Source organism: Gopherus evgoodei, chromosome 9, assembly GCF_007399415.2.
Source record: "Gopherus evgoodei ecotype Sinaloan lineage chromosome 9, rGopEvg1_v1.p, whole genome shotgun sequence".
Lineage (NCBI taxonomy): Eukaryota > Metazoa > Chordata > Testudines > Testudinidae > Gopherus > Gopherus evgoodei.
The window spans coordinates 86,204,920-86,225,380 of NC_044330.1; the positions used below are offsets into that span (position 1 = coordinate 86,204,920).

The following is a 20,461-nucleotide window of genomic DNA, read 5'->3' on the forward strand; positions in this document are numbered from 1 at the left end:
TACTTCTTCACATAATGCACAGTCAACTTGTGAAACTCATTGCCAGGGGACATTGTGAAAGTCAAAATCATAACAGGGTTCAAAAAAAAAAATACCAAAAAAACTAGATAATTTCATGAAGGACAGGTCCATCAATGGTTATTAGCCATGATAGTCAGGGATACGACACCATGCTCTAAGGGCCCTAGCATCTGTTTGCCAGAAGCTGGGAGTGGATAACAAGGGATGAATCACTTGATGATTGCCTGTTCTATTCATTCTCTCTGAAGCACCTGGCATTGACCACTGTCAGAAACCAGGATACTGGGCTAGACAGACTATTGGTCTGACCCAGTATGGCCATTTTTATGTTTTTAAGGTCTCAGAAGACCTTTACCACCATATGGTGGGGCTGCAGGAATCATAGAAATGTCTTGATAGGTCATCTAGTCCAGTTTCCTATACTGAGGTAAGACTAAGTATTATCTAGACCCATCCCTGACAGGTGTTCATCTAACCTATTCTTAAAACCTGTAATTCCACAACCTCCCAAGGTAATTTGTTCCAGTGCTTAACCACCCTTACAGTTAGGAAGTTTTTCTAATGTCTAACCTAAATTTCCCTTGCTGAAATTTAAGCCCATTGCTTCTTGTCCTATCCTCAGGACAATTTTTCACCTTTCTCTTTATAACAACCTTTTACAAACACCACTACCTCGATATAATGCCACCCAATATAATACGAATTTGGATATAACGCGTAAAGCAGTGCTCCAAGGGGGCGGGGCTGCGCATTCCAGCGGATCAAAGCAAGTTCAATATAACACAGTTTCACCTATAATACGGTAAGATTTTTAGGCTCCCAAGGACAGTGTTATATCGAGTTAGAGGTGTACTTGAAGTCTTATATCCCTTGGTCTTCTCTTCTCAACACTTAACAAATCCACTTTTTTCCAATCTTTCCTCATAGGACCATATTGTCTCATTGTTGCCTAGCACTTCCAGTCAGTTTATCTGTATTCCATCTGTTGTCTCTTGACTTATACTGCAATTGCAAGCTCTTTGAGGCAGGCACTATCTTTTTATTCTGTGTTTGTACAGTGCCTAGCGCAATGGAGTACTGGTCCATGACCACAGCTCCTAGGTGCTACAATAAAACACAAACTGTAAGTAATAGTAATTTCATTTTCCTGAGAGGAGACTAAGCTTCCCAAAATCTGTAAAGCCCTGGCTTTAAAATATGATATACTATGAAAATAAAAATTCATAGTAGGCCAAATACACCCCTAGTATAACTTCCATTCTCTTCAATTATGCTACACTTAGGAATTAATTTAGTACACTATGCCTGCATTGGGGGTGTCTGAATAGCTCTGCTCAAGAGCCTCATTATTTCCCCCAATAAGACTCTCCAGGATGTACAATGAATAGTTTCTGAAAGTCATCACCTTCTAATGCTGTTTGGAGACCTACACAAAATGACTTGATTGACTTATGGAATGTTTATTGCTTTAGCAGTTGGGCTGAATTGGTCTTATTCCAATTTCTAAGAACCAGATGTTTACACCACAAAAACCACTATTGCAATTGGCATTAATTGTCCCATTGGCTTTAACAAGAGTTATACATGTTTCCAGGGTAAGCATCTGTCTACTCTTGCTGGCAATCTCAGAAGAGAAGCAGAGAATTACATCATTCTGGAAAGCGAGACATCCCTCAGCTCACTTCTAGGTCATAATCACACACTGATGGATTGAGATGTGAGGAGTTTTCACGGTTAATCCCTGTAGTATTCCCGTTCAGTGGATAGGAAACTTCAGGCCAAAGGGCTGTGAGTCCAATACCTTTTCACTTAAGAAAACTATATACCTGCAGCATCCAGAGAGTTAAAGTATCAAGCACCAATCAAATATTTAATAACTGTAAAAAAAATCTTATGATTTCAAATGCAGGAATAAACAATGGGATATCATTTTCCAAACAGCTTTTTCCTAATATTCTCTGTCCTTTAAAAAAAAACATTTAAAGTCCAGACTCAGACAAGACTGCACCGAAGTGTGGGGAGGGGCTTCTGGGTCTGGTCTCCTACAAATAAGTGCTGTGGGAGTTTGGATATAACAGCAGAGGAACATGGTCCTTCACAGGTTCCATATAGATATAGCCCTGCACACTGAAATGACTACATTTCATGTTCCCAGAAGTCTGCTGATGCTTTGGAAGTAATTGCAAGGTCATAAATTCAGCATTGTGACTTCATTGCACAAAACTAGGAAGAGAAAAGTGGTGGATGTTCCTCTTTACTCATGCAGTTTGGGTAATTAGCCAAATGCCAACAAACATAATAATAAAAAAAATAAACCACCTATGGAAAAAAATGCGAAAGGGGTACATGAACTCTATTCACATCTGTGCCATTTACTAAATGATTTGTCCAGTCACACATTTCCCTGGTCTGTGCCTCAGTTTATCCATTTGTTAAATGAATATAATACTTTCCTACCTCAGCATGTTGTGAAAATTGTGTGTAACACATAATCTTTCAGTTGCAAGTTCTGATATAATGTCAAATTGTTTATAAATAAACTGATTTATTTTACCATATGTGAAAAAAATAACTATTTTGACAGATTTAATTTTCCATTGGGCTTAATAACTCATTTTTATTCTCTTTGGAGAAATACTAAGTGGGACTGTCACGTGTATTCAAAATTTAGATTCTCTCTCTGCCTTGTTCATGTAAGATTGCATTTTTCTAGAAAGTAATTTTTCCTAGAAAATTCTATTACTAAGAATATTACATCTCTCAATTTGGAGGCTGGAATTCTTCCTGCATTAGGAATGCATTTACAAATGTAATGTAATGATACCAAGTTCTTGAAAGAGTGAGAAATTGAGTTCCTTAGAGCTATGTCTTCCTAGCTTTTATAGAGCACTGAACTTGAAAACAGTCATATTTTGGCCTTTCAGCCTTGACAACATCTCTTTGATCAGCAACTGGTTATCATGGAAAATCAGTACTTTAAGCATTATCATGAGATACAGTATTTATTGTTGCTCAAACAAGCCACAGACTGAGATTTTTTTCTTCAACTATTTAGTTATATTGGAAAGAGAGAAAAATCATTTCTGCATATTAGGAAAAGTAATATTTTCTTATTTGTTATTTTGTTGGAGGGGGAAGGCTGAGGAGACAAATCAAAATAGGTTTTCTTTTTGTTTTCTTTAATCTATCAAACTGAAAAAAAAATGCAGATTTTCTATTTGCGCTTCTTCCAGCAGACTGCCTACAATTAATCCTTCTTTCATTTTTTTTTCCTTTGCTTTTCATTAATCCATCCTTTGCCCGCTCCTCTCTTCTTTTCTGTCAGATATTATGATTTCTTTATTTTTAAAGGCCTGGTCCACACTTAAAAATTAGGTCAATATAGCTACAGCACTCAGGGTTGTGAAAAATCAACACCCCGAATGCCATACCTATGCCAACCTAACACCCAGCATAGATGCAACTAGATCCACTGAAGAATGCTTTCGCCAACCTCACTACCTTTGCATAGGGAGGTAGTGTTCCTACAGTGATAGAAAAACCTCTTCCTCCACCTTAAGATGTGCTTCCACTATAAGTTTATGTCAGCATAGCTACAGTGCCACAGTTGCCGCTATAGTTCAGATAGTATAGACATGACCAAAGAACCAAAGCAGCCACTAATAAAACTAGTCATACTCATATGTTCTTTTGATTTGCTTTTTGATCAACTCAATCATTTAGCCCAGTGTTTCCCAAACTTGGGACACCGCTTGTGTAGGGAAAGCCTCTGGCGGGCCAGGCCAGTTAGTTTACCAGCCACATCCACAAGTTTGGCCGATCGCGGCTCCCACTGGCCTCGGTTCGCTGCTCCAGGCCAATGGGAGCTGCTGGAAGCGGCAGCCACTACGACCCTCAGCCCACGCCCCTTCCAGCAGCTCCCATTGGCCTGGAGCAGCAAGACGCGGCCAGTGGGAGCCGCGACTGGCTGGACCTGCAGACGCGGCAGGTAAACAAACTGGCCCAGCCCGCCAGGGCTTTCCCTACACAAGCGGCGTCCCAAGTTTGAGAAACACTGATTTAGCCTATTTTAAAAGCATCAGCCGAAAAAAAAGGGAGGGGGGGACAGCAAGATCCACTGAGATCCAGTTACACAGGAACTATACTCTGAATTTATACACAGTGACATGAAACTGCTAAAAACACTTCAAAATTAATATTCCACGTTTGGGGCCTGTTTTTTTAGTGACACACATCAAAATGAGATCTGAGATTTCTAACACAAATTGTGAACAGAATTAGGAAAACAACTGCATAAAAGGGATTTATTTTCTTGCTGATGTGGGGTTTACCCCTATTAAAGTTAATACCTTTATATCCAAAACACTTGGTAAAGGGAGCCAGTATACACACTATAGTTCAGTTTTGTACCTCATCATAGAGCTCAGTGTGGGTCCAGACAGACCCACAAGCCGTGCAAGCCTTAAAATCCATTGTCACAAGATAGCTCAATATGACTTGCTGCCACATAAACCAAGTGAAAAGCAGCATATGTAAGAAAGGCTTTATTGCATTTTGTTATCTTTAAGACTGAAAGACAGTGAATTAATATATTGGCTAAAGTATTTATATTTGCTATTTGTAATCTCCATTTCAACTAAGATTGGCAGCTAATGAAGTTGCCTGTCTGTATTACTATAGCTGGTTGAGCATGCCATTTGTCTTCAGAACAAAATAGTTATACCTTTAGAAGACTGTGTACTACCTGGCCTTGCATATTTATATATTTTTACATAAAAAAGATTTATATATTTGCCACATAGCATTGTGTTTGCTTTGTTAACTACAAGATCTGTTACTGGAATGGTTCAGTTTTTGCAGCTGCTTGAAGAGCAACTAACCTTCCAGCTGTATTGTCTAAGGCAGAGGTAGGTAACCTATGGCACGCGTGCCAAAGGTGGCATGAGAGCTGATTTCCAGTGGCACTCACGCTGCCTGGGTCCTGGCCATCCGTCCAGGGGGCTCTGCATTTTAATTTAATTTTAAATGAAGCTTCTTAAACATTTTAAAAACCTAATTTACTTTACATACAACAATAGTTTCGTTATATATTATAGACTTCTAGAAAGAGACCTTCTAAAAATGTTAAAATGTATTACAGGCACATGAAACCTTAAATTAGAGTGAATAAATGAAGACTCAGCACATCACTTCTGAAAGGTTGTCGATCCCTGGTCTAAGGTATAGCCAGCATATATCATAGTTTACAACAGCAGTCTGGATGGTCTAGTGGGGAAAAAGAGAAACAAATACAAAATGCCACTTCACAGTTGCATTTATTAGTCAGGCAAGCTCAGTGGAGTCAATGTCCTAAAGAAGAAAATCTTCCAAATGGGATTTGAAAAATATATGCTACCTCTACTAGATTTAGGGCTAGTTTCTAAAACAAAAACAAACAAGTTTCTAAAAATAAATATACACTTAGGCACCTCCATAAATGCATTTTCAAAAGTGCTGAACCCTCTGCAGCTTTCATGGTCAAGCTCTGATTAACAGTGATGGCACTATCCATCTACAGGGTCAGAAAGATACTACAACAGTTTACATTCTGTTCACATTCTGAAGGTCTTCTTGACAACCACAAAGGTTGGAGTTTATTTTTTAAATTCTGTAGACTTTGGCAGCACTTGCTCAGGAAAGATTACTGTTTGCTACAAGTGAGTACATTTTTCTAGTCCTGCTTTCAAATATGAACTTCTGCAGCGCTGTCTTTCTGAGTCCAGACAACACCAGTGCCTCTACTGTTGTTCAGGGCTTTTCTAAGCAGCAGCAGCAGCAGCAGAAGCAGAGTAAAAGCCACGACACTAATTAATTGTATTGCTACTTACTCTTGAGTAGAAGAAAAACTCACAGATATTATGTTAATTTCATTCTGCTGATGGTTGGGAAAGCTGAACATCAACAGAAGCAGAAAATGGAGAAATCCACAGATGAGGAAAGTATCAGAGGGGTAGCCGTGTTAGTCTGGATCTGTAAAAGCAGCAAAGAATCCTGTGGCACCTCTGTTAGTCTATAAGGTGCCACAAGATTCTTTGCTGCTTTTACAGATCCAGGAAAGACATCCCTCAAAGAAATAAAAAGAAAAAGGATGCTGAGAAGGGCAAAATAGCAGATACACCCTTGAAGCACAGAAATTTTTCTCCTTTCCAGCAACCAGAGCGAAGTGGAAGGGGAGCTTCAAATATGAGTCACATACTATTCAGAGACTCACTGGTACAAAATACTGAGCCTCTGAGGGTATGTCTTCAATTTGAGCTGAGGGTCTGACTCACAGTTCAAGGAAACATACTCAGGCTAGCTCTGAACCAGCTAGTGCACTAAAAATAGAACACAGCTGCAACAGTGTGAGCAGTGTGTAAGGCTATCACTTCAAGTCTGTACCTAGAGCCTTTGATAGGCACAGACTTTGGACAGCTAGCCCCTCCCACCACTCAAACTATTGAAGCTACACTATTTCTAGCATTCTAGCTTAATCAGAGCTACCACAAGTACATCTCCTTGAGCTGGAAATCATACCCCCAGCTCAAAGTGTAGACTCACCCTGAGAAGCAACTAACCATAGCTCCCTAATGTAACTCAAGCTCTCTTCTCATTCCTAGTAGTTGGGAGTAAGAGCTGAGTTTCTTACTAGTCATTTGGACCTGGATCTCACTGGCGCTAACATAAAAGATTTTGTAGGAATGTATGATATCTTTTTTTATTAGCAAGTGAATCCTTCAAGACGGACATGGAAAAAATCAATTTAATTTATATAGAAAGCTTCCCAACAGATTTTTCCAAAAGTAGCTCAATGTTGACTCGCTTTAAAAGACAAAGCAAAGAGAGATCCAGAAGAGCAAAACAGGAGTCATTCAGAGTCATTCTACACTTGCTGTTATGAGAAGAGTATTCTGCACAAAGATCACCTTTCCTATATTTGGGACTGACTCCAGCCTCTCCACTATCCCATTTTCCAGCCAGAAACAAAGCTCATTTTAAAGTTGGGTGCACTGATCACACCTTCAAAATATACCTTTCACAGTGCTTAATTTGTGCTAGGGCTTGCAAGTGTTGAGCCCCAGCACCTCTTGGCTTTGCAGTTCATAGCCCCAGCACCTCTGGGCTTGCTGCATCAGTTATGAATGTAAAAAAATTGCTTGAGCCCTGGCACCTCTTTCATTACAAATTACACACTGATCTTTCCAGTACCATGTCCTATACTCTGTCCATAATTAAAAAATGTACCATCTTAATACAAGATATTTTCTGCATAAAAAACAATTTTATAGCCACATCAATTTAAAAGACTAAAAGTGTTGATTGTAAGAACATGGATCTGAAATACTGCATGGTCCCTGATATAAAGCATCAGTGACATAAGCAGCACCAATTTTTAAGACTGTTATATTTCATATTTTTCCTCTACTCAGAACTTCTTGTTTACAACAGGTAGGGTTGCCAGATGTCCCGATTTTATAGGGACAGTCCCGATTTTTGGGTCTTTTTCTTATATAGGCTCCTATTACCCCCAACCCCCATCCTGATTTTTCACATTTGCTGTCTGCTCACCCTAACAACCGGACATACATGTCACTGAAGACAATTCCAAGATACTAAGACCAAACTAATACATCAGTAGATACAAACAAATATTCACTTGGCTCTAGAATTATTGCACAATTTACCAAATCAAGACACAGTATGACCTTTCCATTACACTTTATTGTACACTCAGCAAAGAATCCTGTGGCATCTTATAGACTAACAGACGTTTTGGAGCATGAGCTTTCGTGGGTGAATACCCACTTCGTCAGATGCATGTAGTGGAAATTTCCAGGGGCAGGTATATATATGCAAGCAACCTAGAGATAATGAGGTAATTCAATCAGGGAGGATGAGGCCCTGTTCTAGCAGTTGAGGTGTGAAAACCAAGGGAGGAGAAACTGGTTTTGTAATTGGCAAGCCATTCACAGTCTTTGTTTAATCCTGAGCTGATGGTGTCAAATTTGCAGATGAACTGAAGCTCAGCAGTTTCTCTTTGAAGTCTGGTCCTAAAGTTTTTTTGCTGCAGCATGGCCACCTTAATGTCTGCAACAGTGTGGCCAGGGAGGTTGAAGTGTTCTCCTACAGGTTTTTGCATATTGCCATTCCTAATATCTGATTTGTGTCCGTTTATCCTTTTCCGTAGTGACTGTCCAGTTTGGCCGATGTACACAGCAGAGGGGCATTGCTGGCATATGATGGCGTATATTACGTTGGTGGACGTGCAGGTGAATGAACCGGTGATGGTGTGGCTGATCTGGTTAGGTCCTGTGATGGTGTCGCTGGTGTAGATATGTGGGCAGAGTTGGCATCGAGGTTTGTTGCATGGATTGGTTCCTGAGCTAGAGTTACTATGGTGCGGTGTGCAGTTACCTGTGAGAATATGTTTCAGGTTGGCAGGCAACCAACTTTTATTGTATACTGACTAACTTGTGAAGGAAACTCACAGCAGTTAAATACAATATGCAACAGAACTAGTTGACAATTAGCAAAATGGACAAATGTGCAACATTAACTTTTTTAAATGAGAATTTAATTTTAAACCATAAGATTAAAATAAACAATTAGCTCCTGAAACCTTTCTCTAGTTTTAATTGTAATAAGTGACTTCTTTATTAACCACAGTTACTTTATATGAGAAACTAATGGAAACGTAAATGGTGGTCAGCAGGTACCCCTTCAATGTCACAATAAAATCACCTTCTTTTGTCACTGTGACAGTTTTTATTTCCCTGGAGTCCCTTCTCTAAACTGAGGACAGCTCTTAGGCAGGATTCAAATGCAACCCCCTTTCCACCAGTCATACAAGGAAAGTGGGAGAGAATACCTGACTTCCAGCCCTGTACCCAATTGACTTGGCCACTGCAATGACCCTGACACAACAGCCTCTTTCACCCAACAAGCGTTTTGCAAAGTACACTTCGCACTGAGAGCCGGGGGCCCAGAACAGCATCACCAGGGGTTATGGCCCATCCTGCCCAGGGGGATGACAACGCCCACACCGTGCCCTGCAGGGCTACCCCGGGTGCCCAACCCGTGCCCGGCGGGGGTGGCCTGGGATCGGCCCAGGAGGACGAGGCCAGCTGTGCTGAAGGGAGGACCGCCCCAGGGCAGGCGCCATCACCCGCTAGGCCTGCTGGAGGCCGCTCTCCTGCGCGGGGAGGACCAGCACCGGCTCCCGAAGCCGACGGAGGAGGGCGGAGGCAGAGAGGCTGCTTGGACGGGGCCTTCCCCGTTCCGTGCAGGCACGGAGACCCCCTGCCCTCCCCGGCCCGGTCCCGGCCGCTGCCTCACCCGCTCTCCGAGACGCTGCTGGCGGCTCCCTTCGGGGGCTGGTGGCACAGCCGCGCCCCGAACTGGCGACGGATGCTGGCGGGGGCTGGCGCCGCCGCTTCAGGGGCCCCGCTGCGGCCGTTTCCCCAGCTCCCGCCGCATCGGGGGCTGGGGAACCCGGGGGCTCTGGGAGTGGCGGGAGATGGGCTCCTCCCGCGGACTCAGCGCCAAGGGGGACCCGGGGACCGCTGCTTTCGCCTCATCCTGCTTTTGCCTCAACCGGCCTGCCCGAGCGCCGTCTCCTAGCAACGGCGCCCGGCCCCGCTGAGCTCGCGCCCACTCTGCCCACTGCTGCCGGCCCGAGTCTCCGAGCGAGGCCCGCGCGCTCCCGCCACTCACCGAAGCCTGCGCGCGATCCACTTCATAGTGCTTCGGGCATTGGAGGGCTGCATGCGTGCAGCGGCAGTGCAGCTTGTATCCAGGGAGCACGCAGCATGCCTGAAGGCTGCATGGAACGCATGTGCCCGCTCTGTGACAGCAATATGTTCACTGCCGTCTCCATCCATTTATCATTAGTGTGCAAAATGTGCGCCATAGGTATGCAGCGCACACATTTGTGCAGCATGCTACAGTGAGCCCTCTCCTCTTCACCTTGGTAGATGAGCACCTAACAAAATTAGTGTCAGGGGGTAGCCGTGTTAGTCTGGATCTGTAAAAGCAGCAAAAATACCCATGAAAGCTCATGCTCCAAAACGTCTGTTAGTCTACAAGGTGCCACAGGAGTCTTTGCTGTTTTAACAAAATTAGGTGTACGTAATTTATCTCTTGTAGATAGCAGAGCTTATACTGCGAAAGATACATTATGCTATGTGCCCCCTATAGTCTGTCTTCAGCATAAATGCATCAGGTTGTGCTAAACAGTACGAAGTAGGCATGAATCATGAAGTATACATACACTGTGGAGCACACATGGGAAATTGATGCTGTCATTGTTTTTTCTGCTGCACTTTCATAGCTCTATTAACCTGCCTTAGGCCATCAGTATGGGATCTATCAAATCAGACACACATCTCTCTCACCTGCATTATCTATACAGGTTTCCATGGAACTGTCAACAACCTATACAGGACACTGCAAGCAAGGCAACTCTTGATTCACTGTGAAGGGCATCTGAAATGTTCAAGTCAGGAACACTGGAGGTCACCCTTGGGGTCACTATTGTGCATCAGCTTTTTTCTGATACAGTACATCATAGTGTGCTAAGAGTCCAATGCACATGTACAAGCATTCAAGGCATGTCAGCTGCTAGACCCTGTAGTCAGGTATCTGGTGGGTAATAATCACTCCTACACACAGATTACTCAAAGGGATGATTTACTAGGGCTGGCAGAAAATGTTGCAAATACCCCAGGTTTACAAGATTAATAAGTTACGATTAAATATCCAAAAGATAGGGCTCTGCAGGCCCAGTACCTGGATGCACCAATGTTGCCAACTCCTGTGGTTTTATCACGAGTCTCATGCAATTGAGTGTCTTTCTTAATGCCCCAGCTCCAAGGGTTATGTTATTTCATGAGAGTCTCAGCTTTCCTTAAAAAAAGTAAGTCTTCAGACTTACTGTGAAGAAAAGTTTGAAAATTTGATCCAAGTGTATTCTAAAGGTTCAAAAATCACGACATAAAAATAACCATATTTTATTTTTGTAATCTCATTATTTCTGTGGGGGGCCTGACATGATTCTTGAATGTTAGAGTTGGCAATACTGCAGTCCTCTGCTTGAAGTATTTACATTTGCTGCAGTCCCCTGGCCAGGGTTCAGTCTTGCTGTATGTCTCATTGGGAACCCTTCTTCATTGTTCTTCCACCCAGATATGGCAGATGCCCTAAAACTCCTGGCACTCTGCCAAACGCCTTGCAACTCCCCAGAATGCTCCTCCTCCTGCTGACCAATGCAGAGAGAAAGAACAGTAGATTCACTCCTTAGTAAACTCATGCTGTCCTCTACTGACTCATGACTTCCAGCAGATTCATCACACTGGGAGAGGCAAGATGAGGGGTCCCAGAAATGCTTAGGACATAAGCATGAAGAGTATTCACGTACCAAGGCCAGAGAGAGGTTTGGAGACATTTCAACACAATTATTTAAAAAAATAAAAAAATGTTTTTTTTTTTTTCATTTCATTCTGCTTGGACAGGGACATCAGACTGGTCAGTTTCACTTTCAGGCTCTCCTGCACCAGCATGAGGCTTTTGTTTCTGAGTCTCCAAACTTTCCAGTACTGCAGCGGAAGGTTGAAATCCAAACAAAAGGCTATGTTTATTTGTTTTAATTTCTATTCCTTTGGAGGGTTCATATGGGACAGAGGTCTCCAGAGCTCCAAATACTGGGGTACATTTCCTCTTGATTTCATCACTTATTGTAATCTCCATGCCAATTAAATAATATTGATATTATTACAGTGCTAGGGTTACAATGGCGCCAGTGGCTTCATGGAGCTGGGCCCATGCTCAGAAGGGGCCCTGGCCTACTCGCACTGTGCCTAAAGACCCCGCTCCTCCCCCCACCCACCACTTGCTCCTCTCGGCCTGCCTGACGGCTGGCCGATGGCTCCTCTATGCTCCCTGGCCCCACCCCCCTGCTCTTTTCTGCCCTCTGGCAGGACCCCAGTGCACCCCTGGCTCCAGGCCTATGGTGCTCCGCCTGTCTCCCCAGAGCTGAGTCACCTGGGTGCAGAAACTTGTCCAGTCTCAGCCTGGGGGGACGGACAGTGTGGGGGGCTTGGTTGGGCCCCTCCAGGCAAGTGCATTTTGAGGGAGCCTGGCCAGGGCAGGCCTTGACCTGGCTGATAGCACCACTCCTGAAGGGACAGAGCAAATCCTGGCTCCAGGACCAGCCCTGGTTGCACTGCCGGTTCAGCCCAACAGACACAGTCACCTCCCAGCAGGGTCGGTGAGTGCAGCCAGAAGGCAGGGCGTGGGGGAGTGGGTCTCTGGGGAGTCAGAGGGGAGAGGTGCTGGACTGTGAGGTGGCAGGGAAGATCTGTGTATTGTGGCACTAGGGAGTGGGAGTTCTGTAGGGGGTGCTGGGTGGTTGTGGTGGGGCTGTGGGCAGGGGAGTGCTGGACATGGGTGGTGTTGTGCAGGGTGCTGTGCATTTCTGGAGGAGATCGGGGGGGGGGCGCTGGGCATAGTGGGTCCAGGGGGGCTCTGATTATAGGGAGTCAGGGAGGTGTTGGGTGGGGGGCTCTGTGGCATGGGCCCACCCCCCCAAGGGGAAGGGGCATGCTGGTATCACAGGGTCACTGTGTGTCCGACAACTGCTAGTTTGTAAATAGTGCCCTCGCACTGAGCTAGGTGGAGCAGGGCTGCCCCTGCCATGCCGTGCCCCTAGCTAGCCCTTTGGTCTGAGGACTGACCTCCCCACACCATGCTCCATTGCCTCAGTGGGGGCGCACAAAAATGTTTGGCGCCAGGCCCACAAAAGGGTTAATCCAACTCTGATTATTTATTTCATCTCAGTCATCTCAGATCTCAGTGTGGTTTACAAAGGAAGGTGATCATTATCCCAGTTTTACAGATGGGGAAATGGCACCACAGAGAGGTAAAGTCACTTACCCAAAGTCTCAAAAGGCAGGTCACCTACACAGCTGGGAACACAATCCAGGTCTGACTCCCAGTCCAGTGCCCTATCTACTGAATAATGCTATCACCCATTTTAAGCATCAGGCATCCCTTTTCCATCCGTAGGATGATGTGGCTTTTCTAACATTTTTTTCCCCTGTATTGTGATGTACAAAACAGCATCACAAATTGAAGTTTATTTACAACAGTGTGTGAAGTGAGATGAGTTCATTGACATGGCTATAGAGCACACTTCAATAATTTATTAGAGAAATTCTATGGTGAGTCATATTGTATTTCTCCTATCCTGTATTGATCTGCCCTTGCTAAGGCAATTTTACAACTTGGTTCACTGAAGGAGAAAAGCAAAGTAGCTACGTTGTGGTCCCCAGGCCAATGTGAAAAATGTAACTAAAATGTCTAAATTTTCTTAATATATTAATAAAATATGTTGCACACTGTAGTGGGGCAGCTGCCCCACTCCAATAGGCAGGAGTTAAAAGCAGCCAAGCTAGGCTGATAAGAGGACTGTGAGCCAGGAGCTGTGAAGAGCCTCTCTCCAGCCCTGGAGGGAGAAGGGCTGGCTGCCTAAGAGAAAGGTACCTGAACTGGAGCAACGCTGGAGAATAGGGCAAGGGAGCTGGGGAGCTCCAGCCTGGTTAACCCCCAGGCTGCAGGCCTTGGTGAAGGCCTACAGAGGTACTGGGGCTACAGAGGTACATGGAAATAGGCAGAGGCAGCTGGTCCTAACCCCTTGCCAATGATGAGTGGCCACAACAGACTGCAGTCTGCCCCAATGAGTGGGGGCTAGATGATGACTGGCAGTAGCCACTGAGGCAAGGTGGGTTTAGAGAGTTGGGGGTTCCCCTGGGAGGGGAGACCCAGAGAATGGAGGTACTGCTGGGGCAGAACCCCGAGGTAAAGGGCACTGGGATCTGGGAGGGACATGGGACCAGCAGCAGGTGAGACACCAGACAGCAGCTCCTTAAACTGGTGAAGAGCTAATTCCCAAGACAACCAACAGGAGGTGCCACACCAGTGAGTCTTGACTTCGCTACACACACACATTTTCAGTGTCAAAGTAGGGACCAAAGCCTTATGAACCTGATTCATTCTCCAATTAGATTTACACCCCATGAATTAACTCGGTTCAATAAGTTCTGTGAGTATAGCTTATGACTGTGAGTCAGGAGATCCTGGGTCTATTCCTGGCTATGTCACAAACTTGCCATGTCAGTTAGGAAAATCTCTGAACAACTCACCTCATCTTCCACATTTGTAAAGTGGAGATAATGCCTGCCTCCAGTGCTGGATCTAGGCATAAGCAGACTAAGCAACTGTTAGGGCCCCTAACAGCTCCAAGGAGCCCCGATTTAGTATTTCTCCCAAAATACTATTCATCTTATTTAACTTGGACTTCTTAACAAATGTATTAGCATGTGTTGTGATGGTATGTTTTTTGGTTTGTGGAAATAATGCAATTAGATTTTTAGGGGGTAGGTAAGGGATATGGGGGACCCCAAAATATTCTTGCTTAGGGCTCCAACGGGCTAGTATTGCCTCTGCCCATATCAGTGGAGGTTATGAGACTTAATTCATTATTTGTTTGTAAAGCTCTTTGAGATGCTCTGACAAAGGGAGCAGCAAAATATACCAGACGACAAGTATTTAAAATATTACTACATTGGGAAATTTTCGCTATAGAATTTGTTGGATCATATAAAATAAAATGTAAATAACACATTTCTTAGGTCAACTGTAATGGAACTGATTCTGCACTCATTGAAGTAAGTGGGGGATTTGTCATTGACTTCAATCTGCTTAATGCTGAAACTTTTTAAAAAATTTGTCTGTCAATCTTGGTTTTAAACTGGATTAAATATGATAATCGTTAGAGTTGAGTTTTTCAGAGTCAACTAAAGGATTTAGCCACACAACTTCCATTAATTCCACTGAGAATTGTGTGGCAAAGTCCCCTAATCAGCTTCGAAAAGCTCAACCTGTGTCCTATGGTAAGATTCGGGGAAGAAAATGGGCAATTAGTTGGATCCAAGAAGTATCTGACACCGTAAACAGGACTAGACTAGATACTGTACATAAATGTGGTGATCCTAGCAATGACTTCCAATACAGACTGCTTTGACTTTATCTACCTATAGACTACATGCAGACACATACAATAATACAGATTCTCAGAGAACTACACAGCCATCCTCCCTACTCCTCCCCTTCCGCTCTTCCCCTCCTCTCCCCCCGCCACATGTTTCTGGACTGCATGCAAACCCACAGCCGTATTTCACATATTGATTTTGTCACCCATGGCCTACATTTTCCTCTCCTCCCCCCAGAACAGTTTACTGTTTACAGGTGGCTTGTTACTCTGGTATGGCAGATTCCTATGGAGCAGCATACTAAAAATGAGGCAATATAAGGGTCTTACTTTTAACACCCTAGCACACATGAGTATCCAGTACAAAATAAAATGTAAATGCTTATTTAACTGTTGTTTGCACATCCTGGGATCCATTCTGAATTCTACATGGTGGTGGTAAGATGACACCAAGGTGCTGGCATGCATTTCGCCATTAACGGAAACACATTGTGACCTGTGTCTTGTACTAAATTTTGCACTGGGTCATAAACCGTAAATCCTTCCCATTCTTATGCTAATAACAATAAATACAGGGCCAGAAACTCAACAAGCTCCAAGGCTATTTCTGCCTCTTCTGCTTCTGCTACTGACTCCATGGCAGGCTGTTCCTCCTGGAGGTTATCAAACAGCTTCTCTGAGTATGGACCCAGGACACGCTGCAGCTGTTCCAGTGGCAAAGCCTCCTTGGGGATTGATGTGAGCACCAGAGTGACTTCATTAGCCTGATTTAGCACCTACCAGGCCCCCTCTGGTTCTATATTAGTTTCTGGGGTCAGAAGATCACCAGCTCAGCTGATCAGGCTACTTTGAATTGCTGTGGGCTCATGCTTCACGCAGTACCCAGCACCTGGTCAAACTCCTTGTAAAAGAGGCAGGATGACAGGGAGTTGCCAGAGGTGTGGTTCTCATTCCTGACTTTATGATAATCAATCTTTAGTGGCTTAATTGTTCCATGCACTGGTCACCCATGCAATGAATCCACAATGCTGCCAGGCTTCTTTGCTATTTCCTGGTACACATGGTCATTCATGAAGTTGGATGTTTTGTTTGCCTTGCATTAGAGATTTTACTACAATCTAGCTGTGATCCCATGGCAAAAGACTTCTTGTTGGTAGCCATTGCAAACATGAGACTGGTCACTCTGTTTCCTACTTAGCAGTCAGAATAAAATGGCAGAGTTAGTGCCTGAGCTGCTGTACTTGAACCAAGGGGGTTGCTTCCATTTTCTAGGAGCTGATTGGTTAGTCTTGGGATAGAAGGGACAGGAAACAATGGTTGATGGGATTGTAGATAGCATTGGGGTACTCTCAGGACAAGTCTGGGGGACCTGGGCCCGAGCTGTGTCCACATGGCAAAACCATGGAGTTTGGACTTGAGTGCCCCTTGTCGGGACGTTGGGACCTAGGGCCTGGGCCCAGAGGGCTTACTGGCTCAAGTAAGACAAAATTGTGTGTAAACAGAAGTGGTGTTTGGTCTTGAGCCTGACCCCAGGCTTACATTGCAGTGTAGACATTCCATTGAAGACTGCCTTTTAACCAACAATTCCAAAGTGCTTTACAAACACCTCTCATATCACCCCTGTGAAGTAGGTAAGTATCATTCCTATTTTATGTGCAAGGAAACTAAGGCACAGAGAGGTTAAGTGACTTGCCCAAGATCACTAAGCCAGGGTGGAAAGCTATCGTTCACGTTCAGTGTGAATAGGTTTGGAAATAAGCATCAGTATGTGAATAAACCCAGATGCCTGAGTTACTAAACTCATGTTCTACCCATTAGACTACGGGTGGGCACATTTTTTGGCCTGAGGCTTCACATCTGGGTATGGAAATTGTATGGCAGGCCATGAATGCTCATGAAATTGGGGGTTGGGGTACGGGAGGGGGTGAGGGCTTAGGCTGGGGGTGCGGGCTCTGGTGTGGGACAAGAAATTAGAAATTAGGAGTTCAGAGTGCGGGAGGGGTTTCCAGTCTGGGGAAGGGGGCTGGGATGCAGAGGGGGAGGGCACTGGCTGGGGGTGCAGGCTCTGGGATGGGGCTGGGATGAGAGGTGTGGGGTGCAGGAGGGTGCTCTGGGCTGGGACCAAGGGGTTTGGAAGGCAGGAGGTGAATCAATGCTGGGGCAGGGGTTGGGGTGCAGGAGGAGGTCAGGGGTGCAGGCTCTGGGCGACGCTTACTTCAAGCAGCTCCCAGAAGCAGTGGCATGTCCCCTCTCCAGATCCTATGTGGAGGCATGGCCAGGTGGATCTGTGTGCTGCCCTGTCTGCAGGCAGTACCCCTCCAGCTCCCATTGGCTTTGGTTCCCCCCTACCCCGTTCCCCATCTGGAGCACCAGAGCGAGGCAAGCCCCAGACCCCGCTCCCCAGCAGGAGTTTGAGGGCCAGATTAAAACGTCTGGAGGGCCAGTTGCAGCCACCGGGCCGTAATTTGCCCACCTCTGCTTTAGACACCGCTCCCTCATGATTATACTGATCATTAGATTTAGATTTGGAAAGAGGTTTTTCTCTGTGCAAATTGGCATGAATCTTGAGACATTTCATCTTCACTGGAATACTGAGAGATGTCAGCCTCCAGGATCAGCTGTGCCTTCCCCACACAATTAGCTGCATATGATTGCACTGGAGAACCTAGTTACTCCCCACCTGTTTTTGTGCTTCTGTGTTTGCTGGAAAAAATATTAATTTAGAAGTTTAGTAGCAAGAGCTGTACAAAAATAAATGGACTCTTTTATGGTTGGGGAAAAAAGCCTCTGGGCTATCAAACATGGAGAAAGTTCAAAGGATTACAGCAATGAAGATTACAGTACCCCTGAGGCAGTAAAGGTAAAGGACATAAGGAGATGGCACTCTTATCCATAATTTGATAACAGATCTCTACACGCTAGTGAGCAGGAAATTGGTTAAAACAACAGATATTGCCTATGGTGGCTGGTGAACTCAAGTTGGGCCTGAGGTAGGTACACATTTCAGAGGATTAGTATTCATTTAGAGCAGTGGTTCTCAACCTGCGAGCTGCTTGAGGCCCAATCACCACACAGCTGTGGCCCATGTGACTTCCTCAGGGCCATACAGGTTATATATTGTGTGGATGCAGCACACAACACATAGAGAGCTGTATATGTGGCCCACAATGGTAGATAGGTTGAGAACCACTGATTTAGAGCCTGCTCCAAAACCCACTGAAGCCAGTGGGTGTCTACCCACTGACTTCAATGTGGTTTGGATCAAGCCCTAATATTAATACTTTTGCATACCCTGTTTCTCCCTTACCTATGCTATGTAATTAATTATGAAAATTCTTGTACAAATAATGATTAAATTAATGTTGACTAATATTTACTGGCTAGCATATAAATATATAGTGGTAATAATATTTATTACTATATATGTGTGTGTGTGTGTATGGCCTATACCATTATCCTGTTAATTTATGTTAAGCATCCCATATCTCCTTGAATTCGCTGAAGTAAGCATTGACATAAGCAGATAGGAAACTTTTGTCAAAATCAAGATACATTCATTCTGTGTCTTAATACAAATTAGGGAAGTATCTTCATGGATCAGTACCTGGGATGCTTATAACCAAAACAAAGATAAGGAAGGAACAGAAAAACAAGTTAGAGAACTGGAACAAACTGATGGGTTGCACTTTAGTGACATGTAAAGAAATGTGTTTCTTGTAAAATCACACAATAATACCAGCTGAAATGTGTAACTTGGGAAGCACACATTCTTCATCAGGTGAATGTAACATCGTTGCATGGGACTGCTCTTCAGAGACTGGTATCATATGCAACCTTTTTCCTGTACCATATTAATAAACCCAACAGACATTAGTTATTTGGTCTCTTGAATATATTTAATGACTAAGTCTAAGATTTTGTCAGTTATTTTTAGTAAAAGTCAGGGACAGGTCACAGGCAATAAACGAAAATTCACGGAGCTCCTGACCTATCCGTGACTTATTACTAAAAATAACCAGACAAGCTGTGGGGCAGGGGCACATGGCCTTGGTTGCAGACCCTGCCGAAAGCTGTGGGGTAGGGGTGCATGGCCCTGGCTGCAGCCCCTGGCAGAAGCCGCAGGGCAGGAGGCACAGCTGCGGTTGCAGCCCCCATCGTGGGGCAGAGGTGCATGGCCCTGCCGCAGCCACCGCTCCAGCCCTGGCTTCAGCTTTGGACAGCTGAAGCCGAAGAAGTCACGGAGATCCGGTAAAGTCATGGAATCCGTGACTGCCGTAACCTCCATGACTAAATCGTAGCCTTATTCATAATGAGCCAAAGTGTGGTCAAGCAATTGACTATACAATTTATCAACAGTAACAAAAACAAAAACCTTACATTCCACATCCACACTATACAGCACTTTTTACATTTTGTACTTTTCATATATTAAATATTTAAGAACATAAGAATGGTCATACTGGGTCAGACCAAAGGTCCATCTAGCCCAGTATCCTGTCTTCCGATAGTGGCCAATGCCAGGTGCTTCAGAGGGAATGAATAGAACAGGTAATCCTCAAGTGATCCATCCCCCGTCACCCATTCCCAGCTTCTTGCAAATAGAGGCTAGGGACACACTTTAAAATATTTAAAATACACCACCTTTTTAAGAAACCCTGTGCAGATTTGCAGCCTAACAGTGAAATCAACTCGAGTGGGGAGGAATTTTCCATGCGGAATGATGGAAACTCATCACTTGGCAACAATTGGACTGGATACAGAAATAGATAATATATATTAGGGAACAATCCTGCATTTGCAAAGTGATAGCCCACTTTGGTGTTTTTATTTCTAACTTTACTAATTTTGTGGGTGAAATCAATTCAGCTGTTTCTTTAGCTGAGAATTTTGGTGATTTCAGATGATGTGTTGACAAACTTTATATTGACCCTGTCATGTCTGACAATTCTAATAATTGCTCCTTCAGAGAAGCAGCAGTGTTCTCTTTAAATTCCTCCCTAATAAGGACAAGACTTTCAGCCTCTAACAGAGCTGAAGATAAAGCTTGTCTGTGCAGAAGACAGAGCTTTCTCAGGGGGTTGTCCAAGATGGCAGAATGGACTCTGACAGGATAATGAACTCCTGCAGAATCTAAAAACCCTGAAACCTTACCATTTTCCATTCCCAGCAAAAGCCACATGTCTTAGACTTTGCTTTTGCCAATATAAACACAGAGCACAGCACATATATAAGGAAGTATTAATAAAATAAAATAAAATAAAAATGTTAAATTCTCACATGGCTTTCCCCCTCTGGGGAGAGGAAGAGAGAGAAAAAGAATCACTACACAACAGATGCTAGTCATGATCCTTACTACATTTTTGGAAAAAGCTGCAA

At 44.2% G+C, this 20,461-nt stretch overlaps 1 protein-coding gene across 6 annotated transcripts in view; it reads right to left on the reverse strand.

Moving 5' to 3' along the window:
- The window catches only part of ZC3H12B (zinc finger CCCH-type containing 12B), a 132,702-nt gene that overhangs the window by 89,856 nt on the left and 22,385 nt on the right, over nucleotides 1-20,461 (reverse strand). For 4 of the 6 annotated variants that reach the window (XM_030575547.1, XM_030575544.1, XM_030575549.1 and 1 more), the window contains exon 1: nucleotides 9,376-9,599. The exons of 1 other annotated variant lie outside the window; for it this stretch is intronic. The gene's annotated coding sequence lies outside the window, so the exon portion shown is untranslated. Of the gene's footprint in view, nucleotides 1-9,375; nucleotides 9,600-9,753; nucleotides 9,826-20,461 lie in introns of those variants that run through there. One more of the 6 variants, XM_030575546.1, reaches the window with a different exon arrangement.